Consider the following 12,034-nt stretch of genomic DNA (forward strand, 5'->3'; position numbering starts at 1 on the left):
AAGTCTGACTGTATTCAATTTTGTTGTTGTTGTTATTTTGTTTCCCATGCTATTGGTCTGAACTACTTTCTTTTAGTTTTCCCCCAAGTTGCTTACCTAGTACATTGAGAGAAAGTTCATCTTCTCCTCACTTCTCCAAATCCATCTCTAAAGAGCAGTTGTTCCTGTTACCTTTATCCCAGAGATGGCACACTTAGTGATAAAGAACTTAGCTCTTTTCAAGGGTCATATCTTGAAATGCAATCATTCATCATTTTTAGGTGGAATTATATCTACCACTAGACAATTGTAACTCAGTATCTCCTGGACTAGATCATCCTTGACTGCTTAGTGAGGTTATGTTACAATTATGCCCAAATTTGAATGAATTTGAGTACTCTCTCCACTATAGCTTATTTTAGTATATACAAGGACTGCACAAAATGTCTGACTTTTGCTCAACAACCAATCTATCAGATGCATCTGCCACATTATTTCCCTGGTGTAAATGGTTGATGTCTCCCAAACCCTTGTCAAGAGCCTTTATGCTGACAATGCTGATAGTGATGGCTGAGAAAACATGCATTTATATACAAAGCTTGTGGTCTGTAGCTGTATGCAAAATCACATATCTTCAGGATGCTAGAATGCTTGATTTCATGAAAGGATGAAGAGAAGAACCTCATGTCTGGTTCTATAGCAAACTTTGCCCTCTGTTCTAGGACACTGTTGTTTGTAGCAGAGTCTCAGAGTCCACCATTAACTTAACTAACAGTTTTTAACTTCTCCCGCTACTCATAGGGGATCAAGGTGCTTAGACAGAGAACAGATGTGATATCATACTCCCAATACAAGGTACCAAAATCTGAATTCCTATGCAACCATATCAAATCTCCTTTTGGATTTCTCAACTCAATATAAACATTTATTCTTATAAATAGAGGAAAGGGAAGCTGGCAAAGCCACATGCCTGGGAAAGGTTAGAAATAAATGTTGCTCTTCCATATACCATGAGAGATTTGATTTTCTCATATATTCTCTCATCAAGTCTCCCATTTGTGACCAGGAAGAACAAAGACCAAAGTGGAAAAGACCTGTGCTGACATTTCAAGATGGTCTATTTACTCTGTTCCAGTGGAAGAGGAGAAGGAATGAACATTTGATTAACTTCAGTTCTTGAATGAGAATTCAAGGTATAATAGGAAATGTCTTAAAATAGGAACAACAGAGAATAAATTATTTTAGATAGGCAAATAGACATTGATTTGTCTGAAGGCCCTATCTGACACAGGCTGATCTGGTACACAGCTTTGAATAAATAACTTTACTATGCTTAATATTTTCTGTTTGCCCATCCTGATGTATTTTATACACTCTCAACCCTATTCTTTGCCTCTGGAGGCTGACCCTTTGGATTGTGTCAACCAGACTCCTTTGTCCTTTGGCTTCTGCTCGGGTTTCATCAACGAGAGGAAGGCAGAAGATAGATTGGAGAGATGGGACTAAAGTCTATATATTTATTTACCTATTCTCTTCCCACATGGCATGAGTCAGCAGTGGTTGTGTTCTTCTACAAGGTCATAGCTTCTGTAGAGTTGTGCTTACCTTAAGGGTCAGCTGTGACTATAGTGACAGCTATTGCTACAACTCTCTCTGGGAGAGTTCCCAGAGAGAGTTGGTTCCCTCCCTGAGTGCTTTGTCATCTTCTTGTAATTTCCATTAGTCCTACCCATGTCTTTGTGAATTATTCATTAATCTCCCCTCAATTACTTGTTTCCTGCCATGACTGATACATTTACCATGCTCCTCCTTTGGGGCTTACTGTGTCACTCTGGATCCCATACTTGGTTTTACAATCATGTTTTTGCACAAGGCTGCTAAGCTGAGGGACAAATGGGAGTTGAAATCCAGCCCCTGCCCTCTTAACCAATGGTGGACCTGCGAGCACAGCTTCTCCATCTGGAGTGGTGAATTTCAATCACTTGCAAATACCCCCATGCAGCCTAGCAATGACTGGTATTCTCACTCAGCAAATAGAAATGTTCTTTTTTAGGTGCCTTGTATCAAGCCTGGTAATGTTTACTAGATAATTTTTTTGGGAGAAAAAAATGAAGTTGTAGTATATATGAAGCATGACTTAGTTAGAATTTTCACAAATAATTAAAGGAGACCAGATTCTGCAGGAAGCAGAAGTATAATTTAAAGGACAAGGCATTCTCTTCTACATACTTCATTCTCTTGAAATCAAATGATACATGGTCCAGTTTTAAGTAATTAACAAAGCTTGTAGCAAATTGTCTACTAGGTCTTCAAATCTTTTCCTCAAAAAGTCAATGATTATATGGCCCACATCTAGGTAATTTTCAAAGTTTGTATCAAAAAATGTATACTAAATCCTCCAGGCTTTTCCTTATAAAATTCATTTGTTATACTGTTTTTTCTTTCCCCAGAGATATATTACAAATAGCCAAATGCTTTACTTCTTATTGGAAACATTTCTAAATAGTATTTAGATAGAAAATACAGATTTTTGTGCATTCCTTTTCTTCCCTAAAAGTTACATAGATATCATGTGATTTTTGAGAAAATTACTTGGTTAAGGCTGGGATTATGTATATTTATTTCTAAGTACCCCTGCTACCATTTTGATATACTAAAGCCTAAAATATAAAGCATTGTATATTCTTCTGATCTTTTCCTAATCTCTCTCTCTCTCTCTCTCTCTCTCTCTCTCTCTCTCTCTCTATATATATATATATATATATATATATATATATATATATATAATTTATTTATTTATTTATTTATTTGCAGTATGCGGGCTTCTCACCACTGTGGCCTCTCTGGATGCGGATCACAGGCTCCAGACACACAGGCTCAGCGGCCATGGCTCAAGGGCCTAGCCACTCCACGGCATGTGGGATCTTCCCAGACCAGGGCATGAACCCGTGTTCCCTGCATCCGCAGGCAGACTCTCAACCACTGCGCCACCAGGGAAGCCCCCTAATCTATATTTATCTTAAAAGAATACACTCTACACTTGCCATTCTCTTTGCCAAAGTGGGTCATTTGCTTTTACCCCCAACCATTTTGAGACATATTCTTACCTTTAAAACAGAATTTTGAAATATAGATTCGAGAGTTTTGATGTAAGCACCTGTTATTCTTAAATCCCCAGATGCAATCTTGCTTTATATGAAAATTTATAAAAAACTGTACTTATCTAAGACAGAGTGTGTTTTCTTTCCAATGATTTGTCAGATATCTAATAGTCCCTAAAGATTCAAAAATGATTTTTTACAAACAAGTTCAGAAGAACTGATAGCAAAATCTATAACCTTTATGTTTTATTGAGCAAACTGCTGGCATTTTTTTGTCTTCATTTTATTTAAAAAGTTTTACATTTTTTTAAAGAAATAGACAGGAATCTAAGAGTTGTTTCAGATTCATTTTCCCTTCTCAAGTATTTGTCTACAGTTTTCTACAAAATATAATACAATGCACATTACAGCAAAAACAACTCATTTGCAAATCTATTTCCCACTAAATTGCTATCACCTGCCCTACTGTTTTTCTCTTTCTTCTATCTCTTAGACTATAGTATTTAATTAATAAGCATGTATATGGGTCTTATTTTATATTCAGACTTAGTTCTCCTCCTGCCTGCTTCTCTGAACAGCTATCCATCTAGGTATAACACCATGGATCATACTCCTAAACACCAAACTTAGTAATACTTGGTTTAAATTGTTTAGCATGACCTCCAAGGAGCCTAATGAGTGGAGAAGGAGGATAGAGAGTAATGCTTTTCTACTCTTTAGACTTGAAGAAGAGAGTCTAGGAGTAGACAAGTTTCAAAATAAAGAATATCCTGAGGATATCTTCAGATTCAATTTACAGTTGCAACATATTCAGAAAAGTTAAAGGCTGTTCTAACATGTGGATACTTCACTGAACTGAACCTCAAAAACTTGAGAGCTTTGCCCATCAATAAGGTGGCCTTTGAAGCTACATAACTGATTTTTCTAAAGTTGTAGAAACATCATAAAATTGAGCTGTTCAAGACACCTTTCCTCAGTGAAAAGTCAATTACTAATGTTGTAGCTCTTGAAGAATGCTTTTCAAGTTTAAAAAACATTCAAGGAAAAGAGAAAACAGACAAACAGATTGAAAGTTTCCAGTTACATTGAGATGGATATCCCCATAATTAACAGAGCAAATCTTAATTTCTTTCTAACAATGGTTTTAATTAAATCTATGTAAGTTTTAGTGGAATGTATTCAAGTATGTTTACTATTGGATGTGCCTCTACCATAACAGAACACCTTGCACTTTTGTACATACAGTATCTATTAGTCTCTGGCAACATATTGTGTCTTTATAATCTAATTGTAAATTACATCAAATTCCCATGTTTTCATGAAAAAAGGACCATATATTGTTTTAATCACCATTATAAAGAAAAACTGTGTATACTGAAATGGAATTTTCATTAGTTTTCAAAATCTCTCAAGATTGTCTTCACTTTTCAAAACTTGAAAACCCAGAAAGAGTGAGAGCCAAAAATAAACAAGCAACAAAAATAAATAATAGCACTGAAGGTCCTGACTTGGCAGTATACCAAGTTCTCAACATATTAAAATATCTAGCATATCTACTTAAGGGAATTATAAATCTCCCTTGCTCTGAATTAAATAATGCTTCATCCAGGATGGCCCAGGTTTCATTTGCCATCTGAGTTGTTGAATATATAGTAACACCCTAAGTCTTAGGATACTGAGGCTTTACTTGCCTCTAGAAAAGGTAGTATCAGTCTCAAATAGCATCAAGTTAGCATCTAAGCAGAGAAGCAGAAATTCCTTAGTATTTAGAAAAGAGAGAATTTAATTCAGGGAATTTATTACACGAGTAATAGCAAATCTGAGAAGCCAAGTAGAAATGGTAAAGCAAACCAGAGATTAGTTATGTCAGAAAAAGGCTATTGCCCATAGGGTGGAGCAAGAAAGAGAGAAAGTGCCATTACTGAAACATAAAAGAGAACAAAACACCTGAGAATTAGCAGGCCCCGGATTGGTACAAATGTGTGACTAGTGGAACTCTAGGCCGCAGATAATTGTGTGGGTTTTAGGCTGCCTCAGTTCCATCCTAAGACTGCATCCTTCTTTTTCTAGCGATACCAAAACCAGGGTTAAGAAGAGAGAGGAGGGATATCCTAGACATAATCTCAATCTCTGTTCTGACAAAGCACACCTGATAAAAAACATTTATTCTGAGTAAAAGCAGTGTCCTTGATAAGTAAACTCAGTTGCTCAGAAGTCACAACCTAGCCTCTCCTCCCAAAAAGATTGTCACCTGTCCCTGCCTCCTGTAAGGATTTCTAGGACTGCCCCTCCAGTTCTCCCTGAGCAGACTGCTGCCACTAAGTCTCAGTCAATTTCTCCTTTACTCATACTTTTACACAGAATCAGCATTGTCTTTTACTCCAATCCAGTTTCCTTTAGTGTGTTCCAATTCATCAGTCTAGCCTGGGTATATCTGAACTCCAATTATTGTTAGAAGTCAATTTTTTTCCCACCAAAAAGCTGTGCCACTTACAACTCAAGAAATGCAGAACATTCCTATGACAGCTAAAAAGTTCTTGGTACATTATAGGTCCTTTAGGAAGGTGGTCTTTAGATAACATAGAGACAGGTGGTGTTACCTCCTTCACGCTCCAGTCAGACATTAAGCAGTGACCCTTTCAAAAGAACTGTCCTAGTTCAGATGACTATAACAAAAACATCACACACTATGTGGCTTATAAACAAAAGAAATTTATTTCTCACAGTTCTGGAAGCTGGGAAGTTCAAGAGCAAGGTGGTGGCACATGCCATTTCTGACGAGAGTTCACTCCCTAATTTATACATGACCATCTTTTCACTATGTCCTCACGTGGTGGGAGGGGTAAGAGAGCTCTCTGGGATCTCCTTAATTAGGGTACTAATCCTATTCATGAATGTTCTACTACCATGACCTAGTTACCTCCCAAAGGTTCCATCTTCTAAGACTATCATGTTGGGGATTAGGATATCAACACATGAATTTTGGGAGGACACATTCAGTTCATTAAACTAATCTATCATGGAGGTTTTAAAATGTTTTATTGAAATATAGTTGATTTACAATTTTGTGTTAGTTTCATGTGTATAGAAAAGTGATCCATCTTTTATATAATATGTATATATACAGATATAGGCATACATATTATTTTTTAGATGAATTTTCTACTATAGGTTATTATAAGGTATTGGATATAGTTCCCTGTGCTATACAGGAGGTTCTTGTTCATTATCTATTTTATATTTAGTAGGCATCCTGGAGGTTTGAGAGCTACAATCTCTTGAACAGGAATAAGGCCTTCCGGTCACTGTCAAAGTCCAGAGCTTTCAGCAGAGAATATGTACCGGCTACCACAAAGGGCCATGAAGCTTTCACACTGTAGAACTCTAAGGTGCTCTTCTGAGGTGATGATGGTGCCCCAGGAGTTGTAAATCAGGGTGACCCTACCCAAGCCCATAGCAAGTGTTAAATAAATACTTGTTATATGATGACATATGAGGTTAGCAAAGCCTCATACTATAGAGCAGGACAAATATCATTACATGGAAATATGTTTTATAGAGAAATGGATATTGGTAAATTATCTAAGATTTTTTTCTGGTTAAAAATTGCATTTTGCTTGAATAATAGTAGGACATGAAATTGCCAGAGGAATGCTATTAATGAATTAGGATCCACATATTCTACTCAATTAAATTATACAAAAAGGCATGTTGAACATAATGAAGCATCATCTAATTAGAAGGTTCAAAAAGGTCTTTGAAAATCAGGGCATTCATGGAAATTTTTGCCTTAAGACACTCTCATCACAAGTGTCCTTTCTGCCCAAAATGATCATTAGTATTTGCCTTAAATTGCAGAGATGTGGGTATGTTAGATATTTCCTTCCTTGCCTCTCAAACAGAAGCAGAATTTCTTTTCATTTTCTTTATTCTCTGCTTGTGCAATATGTGTGGGCATTAATCCTATATGTCCTTGTTGCATGTGTGTAATCTTGTTTATCTTTCTAAGCTTTGGTTCATTTCTCTTTTTTTCTTTTTGGCCATGCCCTGTGGCTCATGGGATCTTCATTCCCTGACCAGGGATCTAACCTGAATCCTTGGCAGTGAAAGCACAGAATCCTAACCACTGAACCGTTAGGGAATTCCCTTTGGTTCATTCCTTACACATGACTGTTGTCCTTTATGATTCCAGTCTCAGATGAATCCACTTTTATCATCCTTCTTATTCTTTATCACCCCAACCACTGAACCCAGCCTGAGCTGAGCACAGTGGTATGGAAATGTATCTGTATGGACTTGCAGATGGAGGGCTGAAGGAAGGTTATGCTGTTGTCACAGAGATGTCAACTCCTGAGTGGCCAAGAGAAGTCATGGATCACACATCACGTATTTTTAGACAAGATGCATATAACTAATAAAATCAGCCTTGTGTAAGATATGGCCCTTGACATTGAAAAGAACAGATACAAGTGTGCACATTCATACTCGCTAATCTCTCAATATAAAAATTGACAGTAAAGGGGCTTCCCTGGTGGCACGGTGGTTGAGAGTCCGTCTGCCGATGCAGGGGATGCAGGTTCGTGCCCCAGTCCGGGAAGATCCCACGTGCCGCGGAGCGGCTTGGCCCGTGAGCCATGGTCACTGAGCCTGTGTGTCCGGAGCCTGTGCTCCGCAACGGGAGAGGACACAACAGTGACAGGCCCACGTACCACTAAAAAAAAAAAAAAAAAAAAAAAAAATTGACAGTAAAATAATTGCCAAACAGCCTGGATGAATATGTACTCTGAGTACCTCAAGCTCTGATTATAGCAGTACTGCTTGGGAAGTCAAATTATAATCAAAAATTATATCAAGGGCTTCCCTGGTGGCGCAGTGGTTGAGAGTCCGCCTGCTGATGCAGGGGACACGGGTTCGTGCCCCGGTCCGGGAAGATCCCACATGCTGCGGAGCGGCCAGGCCTGTGAGCCATGGTCGCTGAGCCTGTGTGTCCAGAGCCTGTGCTCCGCAACGGGAGAGGCCACAACAGTGAGAGCCCCGCGTACCGCAAAAAAAAAAAGAAAGAAAAAGAAAAAAAAATTATATCAGTGAACAGGGGAATGGAAAGTGTCAATATTCCTAACATGAGGAAGAGTAGGTCACAGTGCTGAAACAGGGTACCCTCCATCTCAGCGGTGAATTTAGACAAAGATTTCTAGTTAACCACTACTTTACCTAAGGCTGTATTGCTGACCATTTCTTACCTTTTTTTTTTTTTTCCTGGATAAATTAATCTGCATCAGTCTATGATTCTGGCATACTAGCTCTGGACTTATTCTAATTCTTTAATATATCTGTGCATTGATTGTGCCTTATGTATTTATTTCATAGTTTAGGAACTGGAGGCCAATTTTACTTCCCTTATTTTAAATTTCTTGGGGCAAACAACTATTGCCACAAGTAACATTCTGATTTTTGTTTGGGAACTAAAAGCAGCATAAAAAGATATATTAATAAATTCAGCATTTTCTTAAAAATAGAAACTATTACATTTGAAATGACATATCTAAATTACCAAGGAGATACTGATTTACATATATAAATCCAATCACACAACAGAGGAAACTCCTATGTGAAACTTAATTAATTTAAATATTATGTCATTAGGGTCTTCCCTGGTGGTCCAGTGGTTGAGAATCCACCTGCCAATGCAGGGGACATGGGTTTGAGCCCTGGTCTTGGAAGATTCCACATGCTGCGGAGCAACTAAGCCCATGTACCACAACTACTGTGTCTGTGCTCTAGAGCCCACGAACCACAACTACTGAGCCCGTGTGCTGCAACTACTGAAGCCCACACACCTAGAGCCCATGTTACACAACAAGAGAGGCCACCACAATGATAAGCCTTCACACTGCAAAAAAGAGTAGCCATCACTTGCCACAATTAGAGAAAGCCCACGTGCAGCAACAAACACACAACACAGACAAAAATAAATAAATAAAATAAAAGTAAAATAAAATAAATATTATTGTAATATGATTCTATTGCTAACCAAATATATACAATTGGGTTGTTTATTGTTTGTTTTTCTCTCACATGTGGGTTATTTCTCCCTCTGATAACTTGAATATACTTTAATTTTAATTACAGCTCCTTGGTACATAGAAAATTTTGATTCTTCTAACAAATGATTTCCTGGCTGGCCAAGTTCAGAGCTCCTAACTCCCTTTCTTAAATGTTCTGTCTTTGAGGGGAATTAATGGAGATGGTGGAAGAGTAAGATGTGGAGATAAACTTCCTCCCCACAGATACATCAGAAATACATCTATACATGGAACTGCTCCTACAGAACACCCACTGAACACTGGCAGAAGACCTCAGAACTCCCAAAAGGCAAGAAACTCCAAACGTACCTGGGTAGGGCGAAAGAAAAAGAAAAAAACAGAGACAAAAGAATAGGAATGAGGCCTGCACCAGTAGGAGGGAGCTGTGAAGGAGGAAACGTTGCCACACACTAGGAAGCCCCTTCATGGGAGGAGACTGTGGGGGGCCGAGGGGGGAAGCTTCATAGCTGCGGAGGAGAGCGCAGCAACAGGGTTGTAGAGGGCAAAGCGGAGAGATTCCCGCACAGAGGATTGGTGCCGACTGGGACTCAGCAGCCCGAGAGGCTTGTCTACTCACCCGCCAGGATGGGCGGGGGCTGGGAGCTGAGGCTCAGGCTTCAGTCCAATTGCAGGGAGAGGACTGGTGGCATGAACATAGCCTGAAGGGATTAGTGCACCACAGCTAGCCTGGAGGGAGTCCAGGAAAAAGTCTGGACCTGCTGAAGAGGCAAGAGAATTTCTCTTGCCTCTTTGTTTCCTGGTGTGCGAGGAGAAGGGATTAAGACCATTGCTTAAAGGAGCTCCAGAGATGGGCATGAGCCGTGGCTATCAGCACGGACCTCAGAGACGGGCATGAGATGCTAAGGCTGCTGCTGCCACCACCAAGAAGCCTGTGTGCAAGCACAGGTCACTGCCCACACCCATCCTCCTGGGAGCCTGTGCAGCCTGCCACTGTCAGGGTCCCGAGATCCAGGGACAACTTCCCCAGGAGAATGCATGGCACGCCTCAGAATGCTGCAATGCCATGCAGGCCTCTACCGCAGCAGGCTTGCCCCGCATCTGTACCCCTCCCTCCCCCGGCCTGAGTGAGTCAGAAACCCGAATCAGCTGCTCCTTTAATCCCGTCCTGTCTGAGCGAAGAAGAGATGCCCTCAGGTGACCTACACTCAGAGGCGGGGCCAAATCCAAAGCTGTACCCCAGAAGCTGTGTGAACAAAGAAGAGAAAGGGAAATTTCTCCCAACAGCCTCAGGAGTGGCGGATTAAATCTCCACAATCAACTTAATGTACCCTGCATCTGTGGAATACCTGAATAGACAACAAATCATCCCAAATTGAGGAGGTGGACTTTGAAAGCAAGATATATTATTTTTACCCCTTTTCCTCTTTTTGTGAGTGCGTATGTGTATGATTCTATGTGAGATATTGTCTGTATAGCTTTGCTTTCACCATTTGTCCTAGGGTTCAGTCCATCCTTTTTTTTTTTTAACTTAAAAAAATTGTTTTCTTAATAATTATTTTTTAATTTTTTATTTTAATAACTTATTTTATTTTATCTTACTTTATTTTATTTCATTTATCTCCTTTTTTCTTTCTTTCTTTCTTTCTACTTTTTCTCCCTTTTATTCTGAGCCGTAGGATGAAGGGCTCTTGGTGCTTCAGCCAGGAGTCAGTGCTGTGCCTCTGGGGTGGGAGAGCCAACTTCAGGAGACTGGACCACAAGAGACCTCCCAGCTCCACATAGTATCAAAAGGCGAAAATCTCCCTGAGAACTCCATCTCAACACTGAGACCCAGTTTCACTCAACGAACAGCAAGCTACAGTGCTGGTCACCCTATGCCAAACAATTAGCAAGACAGGAACACAACAACATCCATTAGAACAGAGGCTGCTTAAAATCATAAAAAGTCCACAGACACCCCAAAACACACCACCAGACGTGAACCTGTCCACCAGAAAGACAAGATCGAGCCTCATCCACCAGAACACAGGCACTAGTCCCCTCCATCAGGAAGCCTACACAACCCACTGAACCAACTTCACCCACTGGGGACAAACACCAAAAACAACGAGAACTATGAACATGCAGCCTGCAAAAAGGAGACCCCAAACACAGTAAGATAAGCAAAATGAGAAGACAGAAAACACACAGCAGATGAAGAAGCAAGGTAAAAAAACACCAGACCTAACAAATGAAGAGGAAATAGGCAGTTTACCTGAAAAAGAATTCAGAATAATGATAGTAAAGATGATCCAAATTCTTGGAAATAGAATAAAGAAAATGCAAGAAACATTTAACAAGGACTTAGAAGAACTAAAGAGGAAACAAGCAATGATGAACAACACAATAAATGAAATTGAAAATACTCTATAAGGGATCAATGACAGAATAACTGAGTCAGAAGAACGGATAAGTGACGTGGAAGATAAAATAGTGGAAATAACTACTGCAGAGCAGAAGAAAGAAAAAAGAATGAAAAGAACTGAGGACAGCCTCAGAGACCTCTGGGACAACATTAAATGCACCACCATTCAAATTATAGGGATTCCAGAAGAAGAAGTGAAAAAGAAAGGGACTGAGAAAATATTTGAAGAGATTATAGTTGAAAACTTCCCTAATATGGGATAGGAAATAGTTAATCAAATCCAGGAGGCACAGAGAGTCCCATACAGGATAAATCCAAGGAGAAATACGCCAAGACACATATTAATCAAACTGTCAAAAATTAAATACAAAGAAAACATATTAAAAGCAGCAAGGGAAAAAACACAAATAACACACAAGGGAATCCCCATAGGGTTAATAGCTGATCTTTCAGCAGAAACTCTGCAAGCCAGAAGGGACTGGCAGGACATATTTAAAGTGATGAAG

Source organism: Hyperoodon ampullatus (assembly GCF_949752795.1).
Source record: "Hyperoodon ampullatus genome assembly, chromosome: 13".
Lineage (NCBI taxonomy): Eukaryota > Metazoa > Chordata > Mammalia > Artiodactyla > Ziphiidae > Hyperoodon > Hyperoodon ampullatus.